Below are 7,786 nucleotides of genomic sequence, written 5' to 3' on the forward strand. Positions count from 1 at the left end.
AAGTCAGACACCAGACACGTATTCACTATCAAGCTCAAGAAAGTTCTCTAAATGACTTTTGCTCAAGTCAACACCGACAGGCCGGTGAACCGGTGTCACTCTCAAAGCCCCCAAATCCTGTCGGTGCCTCTCGGCGTCAAAAGTCTCGAATGTAAAGTCAGCATGAGACGCTACAGTGGAGGCAGATGTATCATGTGACCGGCCTGCTCGTCACGTCGGTCAGTCAAGTTAACATCAACCACGCTCTTCACCTCCGCTGAAAAGACATAGTCACAGTCTGAGGCGTAGGGCCGCTGACCAAAGGTCAAGTTGGGAGTGGGAACGTGTTGGAAAAGCCCAAATGTGGACTGGAATAGTTTTTGGCAATGGTGAAACACAACCAAGTATTGTCTTTAAGTACAATTTTGAGATACTTGTACCATTCCATGCTATACTTTGAACTTGAAATTTGGACACTGGACATGTTGCTTATACTACTGTACTTTTACTTGAGTAGGATTTTGAATGCAGGACTTTTACTTGTAACTGTGTATTTCTACACTGCAGGCCGTGGATTTTCTACCTACGCCTTCACCGCAGGCCTGAAGCTGAGGAACAGACGAGACAGGAGCTGTGCAATGAGAAAATAAGCTAATCGGGAAAAATACTTATAATACATGAAAAACAATTCAATTCTAAAAAAAAATAGCCATAGCTTTTAATTATAAAAAAACTCAAAAGTTAGCTTTAACTTTTGTGATTCTGTTCAGGTCAGCAGAGAAGGCTTAGCAGACCCTGACGGCCCGCCACTGCAACGCTGCTCCACTGTATTATTACTACTTTTACTTCAGTAAAAGACCTGAGTACTTCTTCCACCACTGGTTCATGTGTTTTGCTGTAATAACACCGCTCATACAGACTGCGAGGCGATTTCAATGTAAGCGATGAGAGACTAAAACCAGAGGCCTTGTTTTGTGTAAAAAAAAGTCTTTGAAAGTTCACCCGAAGCTAATGTGATGTTTCAGCTGTCATAAAACATTGCGGGCATCTTCCCGAATTACATTATTTTTAGCACAAAACTTCCCTATTTGTGTTATTATCTGTCCGCTGCGGCTCGAGCGCGAGGCGTCGCCGTCTGTGGGGAACTGTGGCTTTTGTCCCACATCACTGACACTGAATTCGCTTTTATGAAGTAATCTCTTTATAGCCGGTATGGACGGCAGGGATAAAAAAAAAAAAAAAAAATGATAACAAGCCAAACAAAATTGATTTCGAAGGCACAAATGGGGCCTGTCGGTATTGTTTTGTTTCGGACTGGAAAGGATGCAAACTTGTCTTTTAATGGACAGCGACAGCGGAGCGATGGCAGGAAATGGGAGGAGAGAGGGATGACGCGTGAACAAAGGTCACCGGCACTTAAGAATTAGGTCACTGTTGTACGTACCCATATGTGTGTGTGTGTGTGTGTGTGTGTGTCTGTGTGCGTATGCTCACATAATAATACGGTGTGTGTGTTTCACAGCTGTCATGATTGTCATTAGCTGGATAAACCCCACTTTGATCCCGGGGCAGACAATGAGTGTGTTTAGTTACTCACCCGTCACAAAATGTCAGTGAGATTCAGCGCACACGCCGTGCAGGCAACACATGACAGCATCATTACACTTTGTTATATATTATCCCACCAGTCCCGCTTTGCCGGGATACTAATTGGCTGCAGATTTGTTTGTCTAATTAATTTGTGGTCACAAATAAATAGAAAACTGGAATGTGTGCCATGTTTGTAGTCTGATAGTCCAACTCAACTGCCCTTTTTTAATTTGTATTCATTATAATGTACTCTTATGCAGTCTTGCATTGTCTGTCCAACCAAACCTTTTCAGTAGTGAGAGGCAAATCTATTCCACCAGCGTCACCAAAGTTGGGACAAAGGTCGCTGATATTCTGGTCCGTCAAACGAATACGACAAATACAGTCATTCAATATCGTCCATACTAACTTCACACCCATTGTGAGGAGCTTATCCAGCATTATCCCCCTGCAACATTGTTTGATTTGCTGTAACACAATCATGCATTGACCAGATATATGACAATATGAATGTATTTCTCTGATACATATTACATTGTTGCTCCTGCTTCTCTGTAATGTGACAGTTAAGAACTTGAACATGCAACAAGTACACACCTGCATATCTAAGGCAATTTTCTTAATGCCTTTGAGATGACATACACATCCTCTTGCACATACTTTTATAGGATAAAGCGTCCTTCAGGTTTAATAAATTGTGTAGAATCTAAACTAGACTGCCGACCACAGGAGGGCGCTACACTCCATAATTTCCAATGAGTTGTTATCTTGCTTTTAAACCATCCCTCCCCTCTTCCCTTACACACACACACACACACACACACACACACACACACACACACACACACACACACACACACACACACACACACACACACACACCTGCATGTTGACGCCTGAGCTCGCTTTAAAAGGTCTCTGCTCTCCTCAATTCTTACCCCCCTTTTTCCAACAAAGCACAGCGTAGCCTTTCCAGTCAAAAGGAGTTGAATGCTGTGCACAGACGGGAAGTGAATAAAAAATTATGTTCGGTCAGAGTGAGGGATGAGTGGTGGGATAGAGAAGCAGTGGGGCAGGAGGGGAGGATGGGAGAAAGGGAGGGAGGGAGGGAGGAGGGGAGCTGCAGTTTAAGGTAAAAGCCGGCTGAAGGGGAGGCCATTAGCATCTGTCAAGCGAGTGTGTCCGTGTGTGTTTTGTTTGTTTGTTTGATTCAACTAGTGGTCAATCAAGCTTTTTCAGAACAGACAAAGGCATTGAAGAGAGACCACAGGAGACGGGCCTGAAGTAATATATGTCAGTCAAAGGAAGGTCGGGCGAAGGTCAAAGGGGTCGTGATGCCGGAGGCTCTCAAAGCAGCAGGTGTACCAAAAAAAAAAAAGGGTAAAGCAAAACAGAGGCGTTTAAGACCAAGGTAGAACAGGTGGAAAAAGAGACCCTGGGTGTAATGTGACACTTAGTAGTTCAATAAACATTTTCCCAGTCCGCCACACACATAAAAGCGTACACACACAGACACACAGAGGGGAGCTCACACTTTTTGTAACCTGCTCAGACAGTCGTGTTATTGCTCTCCTAATCATGCGTGAGATTAGGTGGCAGCACACAAGCAAAAACCTGCTGTTGACGCGCCCCTCTTCCATTTCATCACACACACACACACACACGCACGCGCACACACACACAGTCTGTTTCAACTGGTCCTCGAGAACAGAAACCGCCTTGCTTTCAGGCCAAATAGAGGCTCCAATAAGAGTGGCTTATCGCTCTGTAATTGTACGGGTGGGGATGGGAGAGAAACGTGTCCGTGAAAGGGATAAAAAAAAGTTTCTCAGAGTTGTGGAAGTGTAACAGATAAGTAAGAACAAAGACTAAATTGATGGCAATTAGGGGAGAGGAGCTTTGCCGGCTGCCTCTCTCTGGTCTGGTTCTTTGTCTAAAAAGAACTTGTGGGAGGAGGATGAGCGGTTCGACTGGGATGAAAGGAGGAAGAGCGAATCTCAACCGCGGAGACAAGGAGGAGGAAGTCTCACTCTCGGAGGTGAGACTCGTGGAATTCGTGCCAACTGTCGCTCGCGAGTAGAAAAATGGCTTCATTTCTCACGTTTTTGGACTCTGAATGTGTCACGTGTGATCAGAGGAGCCGGGCTGTTCATTCTGTTCAAATGAGTCTTCATCTTCAGCTATTTCTGGGCTCCCCATTGTTTGCTGTCGAGGCGACTGAGAGCTCAAAACCAAACACATATGTGCAGAAGCAGGATCCAAGTTGGACAGGCAAATCCAACAGGCACACGAGGACAACACAATGCTTTATCGCAATGCATATCGCTTCGTAGATACACACACATTTTCAGTTTGTGCGGCTGAGTAAAAAGCCGCACAGCTCCATATTTTTATGTTGTCAACCGTTAGGATGCGCAGAGTGTGAGAGTTAATGCTCAGAGTGATGGATTTAAAGAGAATTATTGCCTGATTGTGCAGTTTTCTTTAGCTCTACAAAGTATTTTAGCATCTTTCAGCTCATTGTTTTGACTTTACCGCTTTTGGATTCGGTCTCACCGCTCTCCTCAACGTTGTTTCCATTGCATTACGTTGATTATTCTTTGGAGGAGACTTGTATTTATGCAGTTTTCAAGACCATATTCCACACAATGGAATGAATTGCAACGACAATTCAATTCAAAGAGCACCTGTGTGTAATTACCACAAGGACCCAGCATCGCTTCCACTCCATCGTCTCAGCTTCTGTGTGCAGCTCCCGCTCGTCACATGCATACTTGTAATGGGGACATGAACAGCGGCCTCCTGGGTGATAAAGTTACTGTAATATTAGCTTTTACAGCTCGTTACGCTGCCCAAGTACAACAAAACGCCTCTGCTCGGTCTCCCCCTGCGCATGGACCGTTAGCTCATTGTACGAGCATATTACACTTTATAAGACGTGTTTAGGGATTCGTAAAAGACGTGTTGAAATGCTCCTTTAAGTTACTCTACTGACTATAAGACATAGCCAACATCCCTCAGTCGAGCTTGAGTACAGAATGAATGTTGTGACTTTATTTGTGTGGAGTAAACCTTTTGAAGTGGAGTTACTGTCTCTGAAGACTCATCACGCGTCAAGCTCGTCGCCCATAACCCAGACTAACAGTAGTGACAAGCTCGCCGCTACACTCGCGTTAGCGCTGCAGGGAAAAGGGCTTGTCCCTCATACATTGTGTGCCTTCGTAATGAAAGCTTGGCACTGAATATGTCAACATCTGAATTGTGGCAGTGGCCCTTTTCTCACCTGGCAGTAAGATGCCGGTTCTCGCGTCGCCGCTCCAGACGCTCATTAACACCTCCATGATGTTGGTTTACGTCGACCGAATGCGTTGTTGTTTTTAACCCGTTTGTGTTGAACGATTCCATTCGGCACATGAATGCAAATTTAAAAGGAAGCGAATGCAAAAGGAGGCAGTCAACAAGATAGACTGAGAAGAAATAATTGCTTGTTTGGCCCTTAACTCTCAGGTATAGTCTGAGCAAGCAAAACCCACAAAACAGGGCCACAGAGGAATTTAGATGCAACGCCAAAGCCAAATTAGGAGCCTCAGATTTAGCTTTAGAAGCTGAAGATGTGTCTGGGTTTGCATTTTATCATGAGCCATTTTATTCAACAAAGCTATGATCCGCTGGCGCCGTGTTACGATGCCAATGAGCATAAAGATAGTGACGAGCTCTCTGACATGCAGCTGTTGGCAGTCGCTCTCTCTCTGTGTCACATATGAGAAAAAGTCTTCAACGTGGGGATTTTTATTGACTATAACTTCTAATAGAAACCCTCCCAACACGCACGCACGCACACTTACACACACTCACACACACTCACACAGGGCTGAGCATTGGATGATGATAATCTCAGCCTGTGATGGCACTCACTGGCGCAGTAATTTTATGAATCCCTTCCAATTTCCCAGGCCTCTGCCTCTGCAAGATAGGAGGCAGTTACCATACAGTTCTCTAAAAGAACTGAATGTGTTATCCTCATGCTAATGTCCAATACCAAGAGACCTAGACAGATGGATGGATGGATGATGGATAGATAGATAGATAGATGGATGGATGGATGGATGGATGGATGGATAGATGGATGGATGGATAGATGGATGGATAGATGGATGGATGGATAGATGGATGGATGGATATATGAATGGATGGATAGATAGATGGATGAACAGATGGATGGATGGATAGATAGATAGAAGGATAGATAGATAGATAGATAGATAGATAGTTAGATAGATAGATAGATAGATAGATAGATAGATAGATAGATAGAAGCACGGATGGACCGACGGATAGACAGACAGATAGATAGATGGAATAATAGATGGATAGATGGAAGGATAGATGGATAGAAGGATGGATGGATAGATGATAGATAGATGGAAAGATAGATGGATAAATAGATAGATGGATATATAGATAGATAGATGGAAGGATAGATGGATCGATAGATAAATAGTTAGATAGATAGACAAACGGATAGATAGATAGATAGATAGATAGATAGATAGATAGAAGGATAGATAGATAGATAGATAGATAGATAGATAGATAGATAGATAGATAGATAGATAGATAGATAGATAGAAGGATAGATAGATAGATAGATAGATAGATACATAGATAGATAGATAGATAGATAGATAGATAGATAGATAGATAGATAGATAGATAGATAGATAGATAGATAGATAGATAGATGGATAGACTGAGCCTCTACAGCTTTCACTCATATCTGTAGTTTCACTGTCTTTCATCACTCAGCTGAGTGAAGCGTCTTCTTTCTCTCTGTATCTTTCACACGCGGCTGCATGATCTTCGCCAACGTCGATTGCAGTCGTTGATAGTTTTGGACACTTTGGGGCATCGGATCGCCTCGTAAACGCAGCACGGACGCATTATCCCATCAGAAAAACATATTTTTTTCCCGCAACATTTCGTCGACCTACTCAGCAGACACAACTGCATTTATTTAAAGTCGCGCTGCCAGCCACCTTCTGTTCGCCCTGTTTTGGTTTTCCAACAACTTCTGAGGGAAACATCTGGCTCTTTAGCAGCTCAACGCTCCGCTTTGTTCTCAACCTGGTCGCGAACTCTTTCTGTCTGCTGCCTGGTTCTGAGCAGATACTTCAAAGCATGTTTTGTGTGTGTGTGTGTGTGTGTGTGTGTGTGTGTGTGTGTGTGTGTGCTGCGAGAGTGAATCCAAATAATTAAGGTAGAAAAGAGGCTAAAACGCTTTGAGAGTTGAGTGTAATAATTCTAAATATGTTTTCAACTCAGAGCTACTTCTTAAACATTGCACATACAATCGTCACATTCATTGACGATATAATATATCGACGAGTGCAGCTTTAGTTGTGTTTACTGTTTGGCTGTTTAGTTTAATGCCTCTATCAACCCCAGCAGGTGTGACCCACGCATGGAGAGCATCTCTCCAACAGCACAGATAACAGCTTGAAATATTTTAGCACTCACAAGGAGACACAGTGGTATTTTGAATAAATCAGTTCAGTGGTTTTCAAAAAGAGTGTGTGGTTCAAAAGTGTTTGTTTATCAAATATATTACTGTTACGCACCCTGGTTCTGACTGTGCAGCAAAGATTCAAAGTCTGAATTACCGGTAGGTGGTATTTTTTAACTATTTTTTATTTCGACGGAGATGAAGGGGAAAAAGGGTGTCTGTGTTGCCACTTCATTTAACTGAAAAATGGCTTTCAGGCGCCGCTGGATCGAGCGCTCTTGCTCGTTCTGACTGGATAGACGTGATGAATTAATCAATTTTTTTTTCACCCAAACACAACATTTGAGACACGTTTTAAAGAAGGGAAGGATAAAACACAGCTATTTGTCACACCAGTCCAGTTGCTCGGGTGAACCACTTATCCTTTAGACAACATCACCAGTAATCAAAGGGCGTTGACTGTAAATGGGGCTTAGACCTAAAAGTTCTCACATAAATGAGCTGATTTGGTGCAAAGGCATGCCTGTATTTGAATTAATATCTTTTGAGGTGCACAATCAAGTGGTCAACCTACTCCCCATTGTTTAATAGAAATGAAAAATACCTTTCAATATAATGTAATCCAGAACAGAAAATCCACAATCCGCGGCCTCAAATATGACCACAGAGTTGAACCAACATCTTTCCAACGGAGCGTCAATAAACTCTTTAGAT

This window comes from Clinocottus analis, unplaced genomic scaffold (genome assembly GCF_023055335.1).
Source record: "Clinocottus analis isolate CAN_PGR_092001 unplaced genomic scaffold, fCliAna1.0.p SCAF_22, whole genome shotgun sequence".
NCBI classification, from domain to species: domain Eukaryota; kingdom Metazoa; phylum Chordata; class Actinopteri; order Perciformes; family Cottidae; genus Clinocottus; species Clinocottus analis.